Source organism: Schistocerca americana, chromosome 3 (assembly GCF_021461395.2).
Source record: "Schistocerca americana isolate TAMUIC-IGC-003095 chromosome 3, iqSchAmer2.1, whole genome shotgun sequence".
Taxonomy (NCBI): domain Eukaryota; kingdom Metazoa; phylum Arthropoda; class Insecta; order Orthoptera; family Acrididae; genus Schistocerca; species Schistocerca americana.
The window spans coordinates 724,698,253-724,721,517 of record NC_060121.1 but is presented as its reverse complement, the minus strand read 5'-3'; the positions used below and the strand labels follow the sequence as shown (position 1 = coordinate 724,721,517).

The 23,265-nt window shown below is 43.6% G+C and overlaps 1 protein-coding gene across 1 annotated transcript in view; it reads left to right on the top strand.

Moving 5' to 3' along the window:
- The window catches only part of LOC124607057 (putative fatty acyl-CoA reductase CG5065), a 308,518-nt gene that overhangs the window by 67,980 nt on the left and 217,273 nt on the right, over positions 1–23,265 (top strand). The window contains exon 2 of the mRNA XM_047139233.1: positions 20,819–20,880. The gene's annotated coding sequence lies outside the window, so the exon portion shown is untranslated. The remainder of the gene's footprint in view (positions 1–20,818; positions 20,881–23,265) is intronic.

Genomic DNA, 23,265 nt, shown 5'->3' with positions numbered 1-23,265 from the left:
CCCCCATTGATATAAATCAATGTCCACTGGCAGCTAACGTTTTTAATTCCTTTGCATCTTGACCCAACATCTTCACCTTGGGTTCTGGCTACGTTGTCGTGGCACAGACGGAGACGGTTAAAGATTTCAAACGCCGCCAGTAGATGATAACAGTTGTGATGTTGCACTTCACAATACAGTTCGAAGATTGCGGTGTTGATGGATAGGCCCAACGTAGTCGATGATTAAATTGTGAAGTGCAGTAATTTTTGTGTTTAAAGAAAATGCCCCTGCTGTAATGTAGCTTCGGGAAATACTAAATACGATATATCATCTTCTTAAACAATAACATTAACACGGATGATGGTCGATTTGCTTATGTCAAAGACAGCAATGGGGAAAGTTCCACACAGAGGGAAGATCGATCCCTGATCACAAAAGAAAACTTGTCTCTGTACAAAAATAAAATAGCACTTATAACTGTTTGTATCATTTATTAAAATACATAAACATTTCTTGTGACACAGTAAGAAACGCACGTGGCTCTACTCTTCTAACTTACAGGTTAAAGCGCACTTGTCGATGAGGACAGTTTGATCTTTGTTCCACACTGTTAAGAAACCGAAAAGTGTCTGTATTACTCATGAAAATACGTAAAAATTAGTTCTGTAACAATAAAAATGCACGTGGTTCGATTATTGGCACTATTGTCAAACTTACAGGTTAAGCTGTACTGGGCGATGACTGACTGACTTAACGCTGTTGCACAGTGGAAATATGACACTTCGATGTCCTCTGCCAAGCAATAGCGGTAGGAATCACCCTCTGCCCCGTAACGTTGGTAAATAGCACCCCCACCTACCCAGCACTGATACCGTCATGCGTTTATCCTTTCCCTGCATGTGAACAACTCGAAGGTCTGACGTCATTAAGGGATACTGAGTCTGTACAAAGAAGTGCAGCACACGGTGAAAGGTTTTGGCTCAAAATATCCATTGCCCTTCTACTAATATCAAGTGCAAATAAAATCACCCTTATACCAAATCTCTTCAGTCCCCGGCTAATCATCACAAACACACTTTTTCCGTTGCGGGACCACAGAATTATAGAATCATAAATACCGAGCATTTAATGTGTGCACAGTTGTTATTGGACGATTTGTGTCGGAGGAGGCTAGGATGAAGAAATATGGACTGCCCGTAACGGAAGGAGAGGAACTATTTCATGTAATGTCATCGCAAGACAGCTGACACTGTATTTAAGTTTGTTTTGTGCGGTTTGTAATGTGGCTGAACTTTTAGTGATAGTTTTCTTGCTGGTGTGCGTTTTCAGGACGGTTATCTTCTTATAGAAGGTTTCTTGTGGATTATAGCCAGAAAACAAGTCTTTTGTTTTGCATGGATGTCTTTGCTCGTTTCTGCATCTATTTTCAACGGTGTGTCACAAGTCAGTTGTCAGGGTAGAACTGATGAAACATGCTGTGTGGGATTAGGAGAGACAGAGAGCAATCTGACAATGACAGACTTTATTTTCCATCTATTTCCGAGCAAAACGCAATGCTCATCTGCCTTCGTACTTGCCCAGACTGCCAGTTATTACAGTTGCGGTTTGTTAGTTCATTCCTTGACTAACACAAGGTAAGCGTTAAAACGGTGGCAGTCACTGACATGTGCCGACATCTGTCGCTCTTATATTTTGACTGCAGGATGTTCCACATTGTTGAAAGGATGAAGTTATTAACGTGTTTCCTCGAAGCAGAACCATCGTTATTTTACTCTTATAATCATTAGTTTTCAAATATTATCCACTTGTTATAACGTACGCAAGAATTGTAATACAATCAAAATTGTACACCTTTACGGCTGTACATAGATACTCATGCTGATTAATAGCTTGATTGTATGTAGGTAACGCTTGAGACTGAGTCGTCGCTCGACACCGGTAACGGAAAATAAAATATAACGAAAGCTGCTCTGGTGGATCTTATTACAACAGTATACATTTCGTACAATCTATTCAGCCTGCAGACAGCATACACTAGAACTGTTCAGATTATTCCTGATATTAATCCAACACCTTATTTAACATCTTGTTTCCACTCTGCAACAATATCGTCTAAGTACTGTATTGAATATAGTAGGTGAAAGGCTACAGCCTCGTTGCTCTCCTTTGTTCTTTGTTACCTCTCCCTATTGGGTGAGCCCATTGTTCTTTGAAGCCGCTCTATAAGATTTCGCCCTTTCACTTGTCTGTAGCAAGCCATGAAATAAAGATATATCTGTTTCCTTTCCATTGCCGAACTTAAATGAACTTCGTTCGGGGGGGGGGGGGGGGGGGGGTGTTTAAGTAAGTGACTTGTTGTGCTATTTAGAAAGCGTTTATCTCAGGCCATTCCTCTTGCATGAATCACATAACAAACTTAAGTTTGAAATGTGAAAGTTGCAGTGGTACCAGACGATGCATGAGAGTCTGATTTTATGTCTGAGGCTTCTTAATAACGTTCGGTGAAGAGCAGTTACTCTTTCGAAGTAGTGTTCAACTAAGGTAACCTATCGTGTTTAAGTTTTCACCCGTAGCAAATGTGACGCAACCATTTCAACGGTTCTGGATTCTATCGTAGTATGTTGCCGAATGATGTAATACCGTGATAGCATTCGTGAGACCGCAGTCCAAATCCCTTTGCGGCAATCCAGACGTCGGTTTCTCGTGGTATACCCTTCACTCACGATGTGAGGTCTCTCACAAGGAACTCCTCGAGTGAGAGGTCGCAAAAGGCCCATGATGTTTACGGCATTCGACGTCCCACATATCGTCTACTACGCAACTACAATATTGGCTGGTAATGGCAACAGGGGGTGGGACTGGAGGTATCCAATGGTGAGCACAGCATGAGGCTACAGAGCGTAGTCGATGAGTAACTCACAACAGTGTTATAGTGCTAGTGGTGCTGATGCAAAGCAGAGCAATGGCAATGATAAACAAAGCAAACATTGCATAATGTCTACGACAACAGTTGCCGAAGTTGACATTTTGTCGAGCCGGCCGGCGTGACCGAGCGGTTCTCGGCGCTACAGTCTGGAACCGCGCGACTGCTACGGTCGCAGGTTCGAATCCTGCCTCGGGCATGGATGTGTGTGATGTCCTTAGGTTAGTTAGGTTTAAGTAGTTCTAAGTTTTAGGGCACTGTTGACCTCAGAAGTTAAGTCCCATAGTGCTACGAGCCATTTGAACCATTTTTTGACATTTTCTCAGAGAAGAATCAAAGGAATTTCGCCGATTGAGAATGACGTGGTAAATGATAAATTACCGTTTCTGCAAGATGAGTCAATGGAATGTGTTGTGCCACATATGGTCGACTGTGCGGAGAATGTACATGAGAAGTATAACACGTGCTTAACAAGTGAAAGTGTCGAGCCATGTAGTTCATCATCTTTGTCCGACAGGGAGCCGCAAATCCCGTCTTCAGTGAAACGTAGTAAAGGACAATCGCTGTCCAAGGAGGTGCTATATATATGTGGAAGATCTTCCGCATCGAGCAAGTCCACAGTAATATGACCGTGTACTGCATAAGAAAAACTACGGATATTCAAGGGAGGACAAGGTGCACTTAATACAAAAACTGATGTCTACGCGTTTCAAGTATGCTCGATACAAATTACAGGATGTGCATGGCAGTGATGTACTGGATTGTCCACATCAAACTGCGCGCGAAATAGATAACAGTGATTTCGAGGGAAGCAGTGGATGGTTGCATAACTGCGAACAGTGCTACAGAATTGGAAGACGTAAGATAAAGAAATTTCAAAGAAAGCAAGCAAATTGCGGAATCGGCCCGAAAATTTGTAGCTGATATAAACAAACTTGTTCCATAGTTCAGTATGAGATTTGAAGAAGAAATACATATGAAAGGAACCCTGGAAATTAGAGATACCAAGAGAAGTTGAATCAAGATCAACTAACGTCAGCACCTTCACACATTCGTATAAAATTATGCCGACTGTTAATCTGGATAGTAAATTGGCTGGGAAGTTATTTAGTGTGCTGCGAGAAGTTGGAGGTGCTTTGCCCCCTCACAGTTCTTTCTCGTGTGCGTGATCTCGCATGTGCGGTAGGGAATATTTACGTCACAGCAAGGAAAACTGGAAAAGTGGGCGTAAGAGAACTTTAATTACGGTATGAGCACTGCTTTTGACCAATAACATCTCAAAATAACTTGCTTTTGCTGGATTCCTGGTCTGTGTACAAAAATCATACTCCTTTAGAGCAAACTATCCCTCCTGAAAAATGTGTGACATTGCAGCTCGTGCCACCTGAAACCACTGGACAAATTCAGGTCTGGATGTTCTTTTTCTGTGTCTATGAAACATATTATCGTACTATCGGCAGCTACGTCTTAAAAGATGGACAATTTCACGATAAGCTCAACGACAGACTGTTTCGCATTCGTTCGCATGCCATGACATTCCATCAGTTCCACCATCCCCTTACAAATTCTTGCATTCTTTAAGGGACGATACCTAACTGAACGTCCTGCAGGGTTTCTAACTCCCAAGGAGTTGCCTTCGATCATAAATTTTCTCCTGTAGGCGGCAAACCTTTACTAATGCACTACATACTGATGAGCAGATTGAATTACCTTTATCATTTGCATTTGATCTTTGCTGCCAAACAAAGGATACATTTACAGGACCTTTCTGTTTCACCAATAAAATACACTAAAGGGAAGAAATCGAAATACCAAAAAAAGTAATGTAGAGTAATGAAATCTCGGGAATGCATTTATCCAGATAACCTGTTTAAGTGTTTAACATTGCAATATCACAGGTTAATGTAAGCGCGAGATAAGCCATGGCAAATGCAAAATGCTGGTACATTAACAACTGGTGTAACCGCCAGAATGTTAATGCAAGAATGCAAACGTGCATGCATTGTGTTGCATAGGTACCGGACGTCAGTTTGAGGGATGGAGTACCATGCTTGATGACTTGGTCGGTCGATACAGGAACGGTTAATGCTTTTCGTGGATGACGCTGGAGTTGTCGTTCGCTGATATGTGCTATATTCGAGAGAGATCTGGTGATCGTGCAGGCCAAGGCAACTTGTAGACACTCCGTACAGCATGCAGAGTTACAACCACGGTATGTGGGCGAGCGTTATCCAGCTCGAAACACCGTCTATAATCCTGTTCTTGAACGGCAGCATTACAGGTCGAATCACCAGGTACAAATTCGCAGTCAGAGTGCGTGGGACGCTATCTTTCAACAAGATAAAGCAAGACGGCAAGATGCCCTTGGTGTCCTTATCTATCTCGATACAGGAGGTATTCAACTGTTGTCCTGGGCAGCATATCATGCAGATCTCTCATAATTTAAAACTCCCAGCCAGATGTTGCAGAGAGAAAGGCACACCATTACGATTTATGAGCTCTGGCATGGAGCTGAAGCAGCGAGGAATGACATAGCATTGCGTGTCATCCCGACTCAGTTTGATTCTGTTCTCAGCCAGATTAGAACTGCCACAGGTGGTAACTCTGGGTACTAAATTTCGCACACTCCGCACCCATAAATCATGCTAAAATTTAAATTTGTTCCTACTGTACTGTGTAACACACTAAGTCAAATTTCGATAGTCTTCATCCTTCCTGGCGTTCATACTTTAATGAGCAGCACCGTAATATCCTTCAAATCCTCATGTTGTCTGTGCGTGTCATTAGTAGCTGTTGTATCAATAATAATTTATTAACGTTTGTACTTTGTACGCAACTAAAGCGAAGGTACCCAAAAAGAAAAGTACGAGTAATCCGCTGAATTACAGGCCTATATCACTAACATCGATTTGCAGTAGGGTTTTGGAACATATACTGTATTCGAAGTTTATGAAGTACCTCGAAGAAAACGATTTATTGACACATAGTCAGCACGGATTCAGAAAATATCGTTGTTGTGAAACACAACTAGTTCTTTATACTCATGAAGTAATTAGTGCTATCGACAGGGGATGTCAAATTGATTCCATATTTTTAGATTTCGTGAAGGCTTTCGACACCATTCCTCACAAGCATCTTCTATCCAAACTGCGTGCCTACGGAGTATCGCCTCAGTTGTGCGACTGCATTCGTGATTTCCTGTCAGAAAGGTCACAGTTCGTAGTAATAGACGGAAAGTCATCGAGTAAAACAGAAGTAATATCCGGCGTTCCCCAAGGAAGTGTTGTAGGCCCTGCATTGTTCCTGATCTATATTAACGACATAGGGGACAATCTGAGTAGCCGTCTTAGATTGTTTGCAGGTGATGCTGTCATTTACCGCCTTGTAAAGTCATCAGATGATCAAAATGACTTGCAAAATGATTTAGATAAGATATCTGTATGGTGCGAAAAGTGGCAATTGACCCTGAATGGCCGGCCGACGTGGCCGAGCGGTTCTGGGCGCTTAAGTCTTGAACCACGCGACCGCTACGATCGCAGGTTCGAATCCTGCCTCGGTTCTTAGGTTAGTTAGGTTTTCTAAGTTCTAGGGGACTGATGACCTCAGCAGTTAAGTCCCATAGTGCTCAGAGCCATTTGAACCATTTTTTTACCCTGAATGAAGAAAAGTGTGAAGTTATTCACATGAGTACTGAAAGAAATCATCTAAATTTCGATTACGTAGTAAGTAACACAAGTCTGACGGCAGTAAATTCAGCTAAAGACTTAGGGATTACAATTACAAATAACCTAAATTGGAACGAACATATCGATAATAGTGTGGGGAGAGCAAACTAAAGACTGCGATTCACTGGCAGAACACTTAGAAGGTGCAAGAGGTTTACTAAAGAGACAGCTTGCAGAACGCTTGTCCGCCCTATTCTGGAGTATTGCTGTACGGTGTGGGATCCGCATCAGGTGGGACTGACGGATGACATCGAAAAAGTACAAAGAAGGGCAGCTCGTTTTGTATTATCGCGAAATAGGGGAGATAATGTCACAGACATGATACGTGAATTGGAGTGGCAATCATTAAAACAAAGGCGTTTTTAGTTGCGACGGGGTCTTCTCATGAAATTTCAATCACCAGTTTTCTCCTCCGATTGCGAAAACATTCTGTTGGCACCCACCTACATAGGGAGAAAAGATCATTACGATAAAATAAGAGAAATCAGGGCTCGCACGGAAAAATTTAAGTGCTCGTTTTTCCCTCGTGCCTTTCGAGAGTGGAACTGTAGAGAGACAGCTTGAAGGTGGTTCATTGAACCCTCTGCCAGGCATTTTATTGTGAATAGCAGAATAATCACGTAGGTGTAGATGTAAATGCAGATGTAGTTCTAAGTCTAGGGGACTGATGACCTCAGATGTTAAGCCCCATAATGCTTGGAGCCATTTGAACTTTTAATGAAGAAACACTGATGACAGAATGTTATAAAAATGAGATGAAGCATTTACAGAAACAACGGCATTGGTTCACTTTTTGCTTGCCTCGTACATCTCTCGCGGTTTGCCCTATAAGCATCTGACGCAGCGCTCACCTTTTACTTTCACCGAGAAGTAAAATCGGCTCTGCACTGCCCTCGCGTTATTATGTTGTTTTTACAACAATAACAGGCGATCACCTGTTTCCACTTGGCGCGTAGAAAGCCGCTTTCTTCGGGAGTTGACCACTGTCTGCGTGCTCTCTCCCCCTGACGCTTGCCATTGCACACTGTCTGCCTCCTTCGGTCAGCTTAGTACTCCAGTCTTGTGGAGTGTGGAGTAGTGTTAGTATCAGGACCAAACTACCAGTCTGAAATAATCCTATAGACCAATAAAAGTCGCCCCTTTCCAGTTCTAGACAGACACTCCAACCCTGTCACTCTGTAACCGTCTAATAGTGCTGAATTGATTTATTTGCTGAGTATCCTAATTAGTTCTGAAATTGAGATGAAATGTAGCGTAACGCGCAACACGAAAGCTTGTGAGAGGTGGACCAGCGCCGAATCGAATCTGGGCGACAGATCAGTGACCGGGGTCTCATACCCGCCGGTCTGAGTGTGGCTTTTAGGCGGTTTCCCAAGCCCATTTGCATAAATTCCACGTTGGCACCCAACTTCCGTCTCAGAGAATACGATGCACAAACATTTAAGGCACGATCACGCGTAGAACAAAGCTACCTTGACGACCATGGTGCCAAAATGGGCAACCGGCCACTTAGTTCAATAAAAAATAAACTTTGCCAAATCCTGAAAAGTGGAACTCGCACTACGTGGGATAAATCGTGGGGTACAGAAACTGAAATGAAAGGTTTCACTCTACATCTACATCCTACTCCGCAAGACACCTAACTGTGTGTGGGAGAGGGTAGTTTTGGAGCCACTAACTGACCCCCCCCCCCCCCCTACCCTGTGCCACTCACAAATGGCAAGTGGGAAGTATGATTGTCGGGAAGTCTTTTTACTACCTCTAATTTCTTGCGTTTTCTCACCGTGGTCAGTTCGCTAGGTGGCTGCGGGAGGAAGCAATTTGTTGTCCGACTCTTCCCGGAAATCGCTCTCTCGAAATTTCAGTAGTAAACCACTCCTTAACGCAAACGGCTCTCTTGTAACGTCTGCCAGTGGAGTCTGCTGAGCATCTCGGAAGCGCTCTCTCGCGGACTAAACGATCCCTTCACGAAAATCGCCGCTCCACTCTTCGATGGATCTTCTATATCTCTTCTGACAGTCCTACTGTTAAGGGTCCCCTTATTGATGAACAATACTCAAGAATCGGTGAAGCAAGCGCCTTATAAGCCACTTCCTTCGTGGATGAAATACGTTTCCTTAAGACTCTTCCTATCGATCTCAATCTGACACCTGCTTTTCCCACTCTTTGTTTTATATGGTCATTCCACTTCAGGTCTCTCTGGATACTCACTCATAGATATTTTACGGCAGATATAGTTTCCAGCATTTTGCCATCAATAGTGTAGTTGTACAGTAGTCGTTATCTGTTCATATATATGCGCAACATGTTACATATATTTACGTTGAAGGTCAACTGCCAGAACCTGCACTCAACAGTCCTCTGCAAGCCATTCTGCAAACCGATACTGTCTTCTGGACTCGCTTCTTTGTTATAAACAACAACATCATCTGTGAACAGTCTTCAACAGCATCCGATGCTTTCTACTGGATAATTTATGTAGATTCCAAACAGTAACGGTCCTATCACACTTCCTTGGGGTACTCTGGAAATTATCTTTAGATCTGTCGATTTTGTTCCATTAAGAGCGACATGTTGAGTGCCTTAAGAATAATTTACAACTCCACATTGCTTTCTTGGCACGGTACTCGCAGAGATACTTTTCCACTGCCGTTCAGCGACCACTCAGTATTTAATGGTTCAAATGGCTCTGAGCACTATGGGACTTAACATCTGAGGTCATCAGTCCCCTAGACCTAGAATTACTTAAACCTAACTAACCTAAGGACATCACACACATCCATGCCCGAGGCAGGACTCGAAGCTGCGACCGTAGCAGCCGCGCGGTCCCGGACTGAAGCGCCTAGAACCGCTCGACCACAGCGGCCGGTTCAGTATTAAACTTGCTGTATACTTGCAATTGTGTGGTGTAAATCAATGTAATGCTTTCTTGTTCCGCTTATCCCAGAATAAGTATAAAAACAAAGGCGGGGAGAGAAAGAAACACGGAGTTTTTTGATTCATAGTCGTTCGAAACCGGAAATTGTGACATTGTCCTGGTTGCCCACGAGACATGTAAAAGTACGAGCCCATTTCTTTCCTCGGCGAAGAGTGTTAATGCTGTATCTGCATCGTGTGGCCAAATTCTCGAGTGCCGGAGATTACTATGGATTTGTTGTCCCCTTCAATTATGTCTCAAAGTGCGTGTTTTCGGTAGTACATCTAAAAATGGTTCAAATGGTTCTGAGCACTATGGGACTTAACATCTGTGGTCATCAGTCCCGTAGAACTTAGAACTACTTAAACCTAACTAACCTAAGGACATCACACACATCCATGCCCGAGGCAGGATTCGAACCTGCGACCGTAGCAGTCGCGCGGTTCCGGACTGAGCGCCTGAACCGCTAGACCACCGCGGCCGGCTGGTAGTACATCTAATGCACACGTTGTCAAAAGCTTCAAAAGCACCTGAAGAAATAAGAAGGAACTTGCAAAAAATACATCTTACAAGCGCTACCCTTGAGGGGTTGTCACTCAAAATTTATTGCATAATACTGAGATTTGCGCAATAATGTCGTCCTTCTGAGAGCGATATTGGCGGTTTCCGCAATCTGTTGAAGGAAATTGCAGAGCTTTAATATTACTTACGATCGCTTAATATACTGCGCATAATATTGAGCAGTGTTAGGCTAATACTGCGCAACAGACGGCTGTTCCTGTCGAGACTTCATGATTTGCAGACGTGGACAACTGATATGAATACAGCAGGAAAAAGAGGTGAAAGGAACTATTTGCTGATTTGATTACATATTTAATACTTACTCAGTAAATAGCTGTTGAAACAGCCTCTTACTTCTTCGTTTCAAAAGCTTTAATTATTTATTGCTGCAGTATGTAACAGAACTACCAACCCAACTATCCTCTCCAAAAATGTATCTTACTCAGTTTAGGTTTATGGATCACTTCCGGCATCGTGGATAGTGAAATCCGTCGAGAATATGAATAGACTTGAGAAATGAGGCATACAATGTCGTCCAGAAAGTCTTTTAAGAAAGGTACCCATCATCTGGGAAGGAAGACGTAAAAAAAAAGAACAAAAACAGTTCGCTATGAACAAAATTTCGGAAAGAATTGAAAAAAAGTCACCGTAAGAAAATCAGGAAGTGGACTGGACGATGTACACAAAAGCACCTTGTGGTATTGATCACTCCCTCATTACACTATCTTTTTTGAGTACATAGGCTGTAACGAGATTCACGTATTTGTTGAAAGATTCATCGCTCATCCTTAAAAAATTCCGATAATCATCCAGCGCTGCTGGAAGCTGGTACGGCCGTGTGTACAAGGCCTTTTAGGCTACTTTTTCGCCCATCGCAACTACGTCTTGTTTTCCTTTTGCAGCACGTAACCATTGCAATCGCAATACATGCGAGTTATACATCGCAGAGCGCCGACACGTTCGCTACGAAGGCAGGATAGTAACTAGTTCGTTCCGGGCCGAAATATTGCGCAATAATATTGTGTCTTTCTTGGCCTCGCACTTTCGCTGTATATTGACACATCATTATTGCACTATAGATACTGAACGTGTGAGGAAGCCTTTTATCAGATGAAAATGCAAAACAAGTTTTGATCTCTCATTTCGCTTAATCGTTCGCGAAACGTTCGCCAGGTGGGTGACATTTGTGTTGCCATATTCTGCTGCACACTGGTGAGACATTTACAAACTCAGTATGCCTTCACGACAGTAGATATAATTGCCAGTACTATAAATGGAAAAACTTGTTAACACTAACATTTCCTATTAAAAGTAGATTTATGGGTATCGCGTATCGATACCACATCATGTGCGTGTTATTTCCCCCCCGCTGTAAGCAATGGAACGTTAAAATCCTGTGGAGGTTGGTACGATTTACGTGGGTTCAGGTGCCTGAGCCTTACGAAAGAGTCAAACCTCTGGTACATGGAGTTTTATGTTTATTTCACGGTCTAACAAGACTAGCTTCCACCCAATTGAAAAACATCACTCGATATCAACCGTTCTAAAAATGTAGACTTACATTACGGAATCGCGTGCGGAAAATATTCGAAGTTCTTCCTGATAAAAACAATTACACTGGTGTGCAAAACTTAAGGACGCAGTTAACTTGCACATGATGCATCACTGCTAAACAACACAGCTCGACGACAATTGGCCACAAATAAAAAGAACACCTACAGTATGGTTGGTTGGTTGGTTGGTTTGGGGAAGGAGACCAGACATCGTGATCATCGGTCTCATCGGATTAGGGAAGGACGGGGAAGGAAGTCGGCCGTGCCCTTTCAGAGGAACCATCCCGGCATTTGCCTGGACTGATTTAGGGAAATCACGGAAAACCTAAATCAGGATGGCCGGACGCGGGATTGAACCGTCGTCCTACAGTATGGTACAGAAAGTGACTTAAAGAAATCCGCAATGAGATGAACAAAAATGACATTTTTATTACAAGACAATAATTGCACTGCGCAGCTCGTGGTCTCGCGGTAGCGTTCTCGCTTCCTGAGCGCGGGGTCCCGGGTTCGATTCCCGGCGGGGTCAGGGATTTTCACCTGCTCCGAGATGGATGGGTGGTGTTGTGTCGTTTTCATCATCATTCATCCCCATTAAGGTCGGAGGAAGGCAATGGAAAACCACCGCCACTAGGACCTTGCCTAGTACGGCGATGCGGGTCTCCCGCATCGTCCCCACACGCTCTGTTGCGGAGTATGGGACTTCATCGTCATCAATTGCATTGTAGTCACAGCGATTAATGACGGTTTGCTGGGCATTACCAAAGTAGGACATGGCTCTTAACAGTTTTGTGATCACCACGGGGAGCAATGGAGCAATGCATGCTCTGAAAGCTGCTCCCATACTGTCTTCAAGATTGGTAAGATGTTCTTGTGGTAGAGCGTCCCGTTCCTCAACAAGCGTGGTTTGCAAGTGCGAGATGTTTGTTGGGACATGTGGACGTCCTGCAATACGTCTCCCCACCGCATCCCACACATATCTGATGGTGACACTTCCTGGCAGATTAAAACTGTGTGCCGGACCGAGACTCGAACTCGGGACCTTTGCCTTTCGCGGGCAAGTGCTCTACCAACAAGCACGACTCACGCCCGGTACTCACAGCTTTACTTCTGCCAGTACCTCGTCTCGTACTTTCCAAACTTTACAGAAGCTCTCCTGCGAACCTTGCAGAACTAGCACCCCTGAAAGAAAGGATATTGCGGAGACATGGCTTAGCCACAGCCCGGGGGATGTTTCCAGAATGAGATTTTCACTCTGCAGCGGAGTGTGTGCTGATATGAAACTTCCTGGCATATTAAAACTGTGTGCCGGACCGAGACTCGAACTCGGGACCTTTGCCTTTCGCGGGAAAGTACTCTATCTGCCAGGATATTTCATATCAGCTCACACTCCGCTGCAAAGTGAAAATCTCATTATGGATATCTGATGGTACTTAACTTGGGTGAACGAGAAGGCCAGTCCATTTGCTGAATGTCCTCTTGTTCCAAGAGATCCTCCACTTGGATTGTTCATTGCGATGGAGCATTGTCATCTATAAAAATGAAGTCAGGGTCGAACGCTCCCTTGGAAACACGCAAGTGAGAAAGGAGTACAGTGCCACAATAACGTGGACCACTCACTGTTCAAAGATTTGGAAGTCAGTACGGCTTTGAAACGCTATGCCTCGTCACACCATAACACCCGGACCACCAAAACTATCATGTTTGAAATGATCCTGGATACGTTCAAGTGTTCCCACTTCTCGCCATAAGCGTTATCGAACACGATCTTTTTGGTGGTTCAGGTGTTATGGTGCAAGACTGCACTGATCTGCAAATCTTTGACCACAGTTCACTCACTAGCCAACTTTACTGTGACACTGTACTCCTTCTCCTTCTCTTTTCAGGGGAATTTCACCCCTGACTTCAGTTTTGTGAATGACAATCAGCCACTCCGCATTGATATGCGCAGGTGGAGGAGCTCTTGGAACTAGAGGATATTCGGCGAGTGCACTGACCTGCCCGTTTCCCCGACTCAAATCCCACCAGCCATGTGTGGGATGCAGTGGGTAGACGTAATGTAGCAAGTAGGCGTGCACCAACGGCCGTCCTCGAGTAGTCAGCCACGCTGTTGGAGGATCGTCCTACAACAAGAACTCCTTACCAACCACGCCTACCGAGAGAGGTGGCGCATGGTCAGCACACTGGACTCGCATTAGGGAGGAAGGCGGTTCAAACCCGTCTCCGGCCATCCTTATTTAGGTTTTCCGTCATTTTCTTAAAATGCCGGTATGGTTCATTTGAAAGGGCATGGCTGATTTCCTTCCCCATCCTTCGCTAATCCGAGCTTGTGCTCCGTCTCTAATGGCCTCTTTGTCGACGGGACGTAAAACATTAATCTTCTTCTCCCGCCAACCACGCCCTATTAAGTCTCTTATACCGCCTTTTGTTATGCCCACTGGACCATCACGTATACGACGACTTCAGTGTGAATATTTTCTTCGAATACAAGCGTAATTTCTATTTGTCTCGTTGCGTATTTCTTTAGTTACCTTCTGCACTATACTGTAGACGTCCTTTGTATGTATGGTACGGAATAAGTGTACCCCAACTGTCTGTGTCTAGTGTAATCCATGGAAGAGTGCGAAAGTGTTCAGATGTCTGCGAGCTGTGTAACTGAGGCGGGACGTGGGGACTAGCCCGGCATTCACCTTGTGGGATGTGGAAAACTGTCTAAAGACCACATCCAGGCTGGCCAGCACACCGGCCTCCGTCGTTAAGCCGTCAGGCGGATTCGATCCGTGGCCAGCGCGCCGACCCGAGTCCAGGAAGCAGCGCATTAGCGATCTCGGCTACCCTGGCGGATCAATGAAATTCATTACAAATAATCTATCTCGGTTCGCGAAGAACAGTGATGTTCATACGTACAACACTAGAGGGAAAAATGACCTTTCCTATCCGTTATTGAAGCTGTCAGTTGTTCAAAAAGGAATACATTATTTAGTAACAAAAATCTTTGATCATTTGCCCAACAACATAAAGTGTCTGACAGGTAGCAGATCAAGTTTTAAATCTAGCTTAAAATCATTTCTTTTGGACAACTCCTTCTACTCCATGGACGAGTTTCTGTTTCAGAATTGGTAAAATAAATAAGTAAATAAATAAATTTGTACCTATAAATGTGGTTGCGTGTGTAGAACCAAAATTTTTTAGTAATATTGATATTAACACTATCCAAGTGAGTGTATATATATATATCTTGTAATCTGACCTGTTCCACATCATATCGATAAAATAATCGCGAAAATTATCTACGGAACATGACATAACTAAAACTAAAACCTAAACTAACACTGAGGACGCGCTAAGTATCAGGTCGGGTAAATATCTTCTGGCTGCTTTTGGGTGTGAACCTGTTACAGAAACTGTTAGTGATATTGCATAATTGATGTTGGGATGTTAAATACGGACCTGATAGATATTTTCCTTGTTTCAAAGACAGTAAACCAACTAAAAGGAGGATTTTGACATTTTTTCAAACGACTCGTGCAAGAACGCCCACCCACTATAACTTTCAGCTACTGCCCATGGAGTGAAGTTATGAAGTCTTTGCGTGGTACATCTTTAGTGGAATTTTCGTGAACGCTGCTTTTGCCGGCTAAACCAGTACCTACCATCGCAGGGTGAAGGGGCACGAAACCTGAAACCTATTCAGGTAGGTGGACTAACTGTTTAAAGGATAGTGAGAGCAACCAGCCCCGCGGCCACCCATCAAAGGATGACTCTTGAGTACTAGTGTGGAAAACTTATGGACGAATGCAACTTGCGAATGATGTTTCACGGCCAAGTAACACAGCTCGATGAAGCCTGTACCGTACATACAAAGGACGGCTACAGTATAGTGCAGAAGGTAACTAAAGAAATACGCAACGAGACAAATAGAAATTACGCTTGTATTCGAAGACAATATTCACACTGAAGTCGTCGTATACGTGATGGTCCAGTGGGCATAACAAAATGCAATATAAGAGACTTAATAGGGCGTGGTTGGTGGGAGAAGAAGATTAATGTTTTACGTCCCGTCGACAACGATGTCATTAGAGACGGATCACAAGTTCGGATTAGTGAAGGATGAGGAAGGAAATCGGCTGTGGCGTTTCAAAGGAACCATCCCGGCATTTGCCTGAAACGATTTAGGGGAATCACGGAAAACCTAAATCAGGATGGCCGTAGACGGGTTTGAACCGTCGTCCTCCCTAATGCGAGTCCAGTTTGCTAACCACTCTGCCACCTCCCTTGGTTGGAATCGAATGAGAGAGAGTAGCGTATGTGCGTAATAAGACAATCGTAGTTCTCTTGCTCCATACGCGAGTGGAATTGGACGCGGGGCGGCTGATATTGTTGCCAAGCACAAACCGCCATGCAATGCATAGTGGTCTGAGGAGTGTATGTAAAGATGTATGTAGACACAAATGTACGATCACATAGAGCATCAAACAATATTTTTCACTCGATTGAGAATTTCTTGGTAGGGAGAATGCAGCATGTTATCTTTGATGGGGAGTCAACGACATGAGTACTGTACAAGTAATTTAAGGCGTATCCCAGGGAAGTGTCCTATGTTAATGACCCAGGGGAAAATATTAGTAGTAACCTAAGAGTTTTCGCAAATGATACAGTCATCTATAATGAGGGTCATCTGGGAAAAGCTGCAGAAATATTCAGCCAGATTTTCGCAGATTTTAAAATGGTGCAAAGACTGTCAACTTGCTGTAAATGTTCAGAAATATAAAATTGTGCACTTCACAAAACAAAAAAATGTGGTATCTCATGACGACAGTGTCAATGAGTCTTACTTGGAATCGCTTAACTCGTTCAAATTATTTTAGCCAAGTTATGCCATAAATTTCTTTTCTCCATAGTTTGATGCAGTATCTCTTCATAGTTAATTCGATCTGCCCATATCCGCTGTAACACTACATTTCGAAAGCTTTTATTCTCATCTTGTCTACACTGTTTGTCGTCCACGTTTCACTTCCATACAACACTACACTCCATAAATACCTTCAGAAAAGACTTCCTAACATTTGAATTTGTACTCCATGTAAAAATAAATTTCTCTTTTCAAGAAATGCTTTTCTTGTTATTGCCAGTCTCCAGTTCATATGCTCTCTAGTTGGCCCATCCTTAGTTCTTTTGCTGCCCAAATAGAAAAACTACACTCAGTTACTCTTGTTTTGCTTTTGTTGATGATCATCTTGTAACCTCTTATCAAGACATTACGTATTCCGTTCAATTGCTCTTGCAAGTCCATTGCCGTCCTGACAGAATTAAAATGTCGTCGGTAAACCTCAAAGTGTTTACCTCTCCTCTCTGAACTTTAATCAACTTTCCAAATTTCGCCGTGGTTTTTCTTACAAATTTCTTCACATACAGATTGATAACATATGGGATAAACTATAACGCTGTCTCAATCCCTTCTCAACTACTATTTCCTTTTCACGGCCTTCGCTCTTATAACTGCGGTCCATTTTCAGTACAAGCTGTAGATAAACTTTCGTGCCCTGTATTTTATCCCTTATGCCTTCTGAATTTCAAGTGTATTACGTTCAACATCGTGAAAAAAGTTTTCCTTATCTACCACTTTTTCTACTCATCTCTAAATAATCCATGCCCGTGCTTTGCTACCATGTCTTATTGCACTGGCAGTCTGATAATACTCACACCTGTCATCTCCTGCCTTTCTCAGACTGAAATTATTACATTCTTCTTTAATTATGAGGATATTTGGCTGTCTCATGTACCTTGCACACCAAATTGAATAGTTTTTTTCTTGGCTAGGGAATGTCGTCTACTCCAGAAGCCTAGTGTCGACTTAAGACTTTCAGTGCTCTGTCAATAATTTCTTGCAACATCTCCCGTTTCATATTCATCTATTTTCTGTTTGCATTCTAGGATATTGCCTTCAAGTGCATTGCCCTTGTATAGCACTTCTGCATAATCTTGTAAAAATAGTAAACAGCCAGTCTGTTGCAAATTGGAAGGTTTATTCCTCCCCAACATAAAGCTGGTGCACTAGCTGTACATTGGGGAGCAATGCGACTACAACCATGTTGTCCATGTTTTAATTCATTATGAAGGAGAAATTTTGTATTTGACTGACGCCTTCGGTTATATTTTAAAGTACATCTGCCACAACACGCAGTCCAGTTATCTACATACATCAAAAAAAGTTTTGCATCAGCCCGTTTCCCAGAACTGCTGAAGATAGACGTTGACTGTGGATGTTGTATTAAGACACAGTCCTTTTGACTTTTCAGAGATGTCACTAAACCCGCCCAAAGATGTAAACAACCATGCATGAGCAGCGCCTATTAGACGGAGGGGGTCCGGCAGCCGACCAGTTCCACTCATTCCACCAAGAAGGACGTCGCGCCTCGTGTTTTCTGTCGTTCAAGCATGCGTAGACGGTCAATACCGCCGTTCGATCGCGTCCGCATTGTTACTTTTTGCCGGAAAAGGCGCTCAACAGGGGAAGTGTCCAGGCGTCTCGGAGTGAACCAATGCGATGTGGTTAGGACATAGACGAGATACAGAGAGACAGGAACTGTCGATGGCATGCCTCGGTCAGACCGCCCAAGGGCTACTACTGCAGTGGATGAAAGCTACCTACGGATTACGGCTCGGAGCAACGCCACCATGTTGAATAATGTTTTCGTACAGTCACAGGACGTCGTTTTACGACTCAAACTATGCGCAATAGGCTGCATGACGTGCAACTTCACTCCCGACGTCCATGGCGAGGTCCACCTTTGCAACCACGACACCATGCAGCGGGGTACAGATGGGCCCAACAACATGCCGAATAGACCGTTCAGGATTGACATCACGTTATCTTCACCGATGCGTGTCGCATATGCCTTCAACCAGACAATCGTCGGAGACTTGTTTGGAGGCAACCCGGTCAATCTGTACGCCTTAGACACACTGTCCAGCGAGTGCAGCAAAGTGGAGGTTCCCCGCTGTTTTGGGGTGGCATTATGTGGGGCGACGTACGCCGCTGGTGGTCATGGAAGGCTCCGTAACGACTGTACGATACGTGAATGCCATCTTCCGACCGATAGTGCAACCACATCGGCACGTATTCGTGGGGCATTCGTCTTCATGGACGACAATTTGCGCCCCCATCGTGCACATCTTGTGAATGACTTCCTTCAGGATAACGACATCGCTCGGCTAGAATGACCAGCATGTTCTCCAGACATTAACATTTTCGAACATGCCTATGATAGATTGAAAAGGGCTGTTTATGGACGACGTGACCCACCAGCCACTATGAGGAATCTACGCCGAATCTCCGTTGAGGAGTGGGACAATCTGGACCAACAGTGCCTTGATGAACTTGTGGATAGTATGCCACGACGAATATAGGCATGCATCAGTGCAAGAGGACGTGCCACTGGGTATTAGAGGTAAGGTGTGTACAGCAATCTGGACCACCACCTCTGAAAGGTCTCGCTGTATGGTGGTACAACATGCAATGTGTGGTTTTCATGAGCAATAAAAACGGCGGAAATGATGTTTATGTTGATCTCTATTCCAGTTTTCTGTACATGTTCCGGAACTCTCGAAACCGAGATGATGCAAAGCTTTTTTGATGTGTATATATTTCCTTCCGAAGAAGACTTTTTTATAAAATTTGAAATCATGGTAAATGAGTTTTAATAAACTTTCCAGTTTGCAACTGAATGGCTCTTTACGATTTCTACAAGGAAATTTCGTTCTATGGTTGCTGCTCCAGCCGTGTTAAAAATTTTAAAACGTCTATATATTCGTTCCATCTTTCAACTTCCTCTTGTTTGCCGACTACTGGCTGCATTTCTGATCTCTTGATATTCATACAGTTACTTTTCTTTTCTTCAAAGGTATAATTTACGTAATGGGGGGGGGGGGGGGGGGGGCGGCGTTCTATGTTTCCCAAACATTAAATAAAATTTATGAAAAGTCTGTTGTTGGCGACTCTATTCTTTTCGCAGCTTAGTTTAGGATAAGATGAAGGTAACAGACGTGGAAGACAATGCAGAGTATTGAGAAGAGGATAACAAAGGTGCAGCTAATCATAGCATGTAAGCTTTCACGGCCGGCGTCTTCATTAATTAAAACTCCGGGCTGAATTGCCGTGGTCCATATATAAAACTTCTTCTCCTTCCTGACGTTTCGTTGCCAGCTGCGGGCAACATCTTCTGAGGTGAGTTGGCGAATGGCTTCTAGGCGCTGGAGGTCCCACTTATATAGAGCGCTTAGATGAATAAAGGTGCAGCTGTTTAGACTTCTGAACCCATGAAGCTTACTTCTCTTAACCCAAAAGTCAGCCTCGCAACTCAACGGCATGGGCGTCTTTGGAAGTCCACATCGCACCTACTCTAATGAATTCTGTCAAAACCCCTGACATGACTGAAACATTCAAACTGCTGTTGCCGTTGTTTTACTTCGTGTTTATTTAATCATTTTTCATTTGTATTTGGGTGCATGACTTCCTCCTGATCACTGATTATGTAAGTGAATACATATTATGTCATAACAACAACACAGATACCTATTTCCTCCTTTTTTGAAAGTATGCGGGCAACAGTAATCTAGATTTGTTGTTTTTATCTGGTGGATATATTATTATGCTAATTTCGTAGAGCTGGACATAGTGCATGTTGAATAGATGTCGACGCAGAAAACAGATGAAACATGAAAAGCAAAAGTGTTTAGAGTAGTTATGGAGATCTGACTTGTCTTTTGTTATCCCGGGAGAGCGCTAAACCTGCCTCCATTTACATTAACAGAAAAATTAATGCCTTCGATTCCCGCTTGTGCGCCATCGTTCTCACGACTGTCTCATTATTCAGACAATGTTGCAGAATGAGAATGAGATTTTCACTCTGCAGCGGAATATGCGCTGATATGAAACTTCTACTACTAAACACACTAAAATTGTGTGCCAGACCGAGAATCGAACTCAGGACCTTTGCCTTTCGCGGGCAAGTACTCTACCGACTGAGCTACCAAAGCACGACTCATGACCCGTCCTCACAACTTCAGTTTTCCCAGTACCTCGTCTCCTACCTTCCAAACTTCACAAAAGCTGCAAAAGTCTGAAGCGCCAAATGAAATGAAATTGCTTTCTTTACAGAAGTTCGCAGTTGAGGGAGAAGAAGTTGGACTTCAGAATTGGCTCTTGACTCAGCATTTGAGGTGAGTGCTATGGAATAATTACTAATAATCTATCTTTATACTAGTGACATTCTGTAAATAAAGTTTTAGTGTTAACGTTGTGTCCTGTTGCCTACTGTAGATGCGGCCTGTTTACTGTGTTTAGATGAGACGTATTGAAAGGTAAACCATGTTTTCCAAATAGTCCTACATTTAAGAATACATATTACTAGAGCTTTAAACGATTTTTCTACGTAACGAAAACGTTTTTTCTATCTCTTTGGCTGCTTTTTTTTTACATGCAAAAACGATCGCCGTCGTTCATGTAGTATTTATTACTACGGGTGTACAGTCTTACGGCTCTCCTTCGCGGTAAACTTCATTCATTATTCTTTCTTTGGTGCAGACAAATGACAGTGCTTTTATAGACAATCGTTGTCGAATTCTGAACACATTTGGTACAAAATATTCGACGATTTAACATCTTGACGTTCCATTTAAAACACATAAAATCGCGTAAATGCTTTAGTTATCTTTTGCCACTTGCATATGAATAAAATATGTAGATTTTTCTTCTATTTAATGTATTTATTGTTAATCTGTATTAACTGCATGCACACCACTAAGCGTAATTTAATCCTACACAGGTTACCTAGTGTGATAATGCATTATTTTTCCGCATGCTATTACTAACGCCTCGTAACTGAAATGTTAGCTTAAAACAGATCTGTAAGACGATTTTTCCACACATTCACACCAGGAGATTTCTAGAATTTCGCCCGCATTCAATGCCCAAGTGTAGCCCACTACGAACTTTTCTCGTCGTTACAGCGAAGATACATCTTATCTGCAATTACCTGTGCTAGAATACTTTTTTGTCCAGTTCCTATTCAGTTATATTGATAGCTCGTATACGATGCATTGCACATATATACCAGTTTCCACAAGTCAAGCAAGTTCGATGGCAGAAGGAAAAAGACTTCTGGTCAGGTGCATACAGGGTTAAAAATACAAAATCAAGCAGGGGTAATGCAGGAGTAGGTTTAATAATGATTGAAAATATAGGAGTGCGGGTAAGCTACTACGAACAGCATACTGAACGCATTATTGTAGCCAAGATAGACACTAAGCCCACACTTACCACACTAGTACAAGTTTATATGCCAACTAGCTCCGCACATGATGAAGAGATTGAAGAAATATACACTACTGGCCATTAAAATTGCTACACCAAGAAGAAATGCAGATGATGAACGGGTATTCATTGGACAAATGTATTATACTAGAACTGACATGTGATTACATTTTCACGCAGTTTGGGTGCATAGATCCTGAGAAATCAGTACCCAGAACAACCACCTCTGGGTGTAATAACGGCCTTGATACGCCTGGGCATTGAGTCAAACAGAGCTTGGATGGCGTGTACAGGTACAGCTGTCCATGCAGCTTCAACACGATACCATAGTTGATCAAGAGTAGTGACTGGCGTATTGTGACGAGCCAGTTGCTCGGCCACCATTGACTAGACGTTTTCAGTTGGTGAGAGATCTAGAGAATGCGCTGCCCAGGGCAGCAGTCGAACATTTTCTGTATCCAGAAAGGCCCGTAAAGGACCTGCAACATGCGGTCGTGCATTATCCTGCTGAAATGTAGGGTTTCGCAGGAATCGAATGAAGGGTAGAGCCACGGGTCGTAACACATCTGAAATGTAACGTCCAATGTTCAAAGTGCCGTCAGTGCGAACACGAGGTGACCGAGACGTGTAACCAGTGGCACCCCATACCATCACGCCAGGTGATATGCCAATATGACGCTTCCAATGTGCGTTCACCGCGATGTCGCCAAACACGGATGCGACCACCATTATGCTGTAAAAAAAAACCTGCATTCATCCGAGAAAATGACGTTTTGCCATTCGTGCACCCAGGTTCGTCGTTGAGTACACCATCACAGACTCTCCTGTCTGTGATGCAGCGTCAAGGGTAGCCGCAGCCATGGTCTCCGAAGTGATAGTCCAGGTGCTGCAAACATCGTCAAACTGTTCGTGCAGATGGTTGTTGTCTTGCAAACGTCCCCATCTGTTGACTCAGGGATCGTGACGAGGCTGCACGATGCATTACAGCCATGCGGATAAGATGCCTGTCATATCGACTGCTAGTGATACGAGGCCGTTGGGATCCAGCACGGCGTTCCGTTGGTTGGGGTTGTTTGGGGAAGGAGACCAGACAGCGAGGTCATCGGTCTCATCGGATTAGGGAAGGACGGGGAAGGAAGTCGGCCGTGCCCTTTGAAAGGAACCATCACGGCATTCGCCTGGAGCGATTTAGGGAAATCACGGAAAACCTAAATCATGATGGCCGGACGCAGGATTGAACCGTGGTCCTCCCGAATGTGAGTCCAGTGTCTAACCACTGCGCCACCTCACTC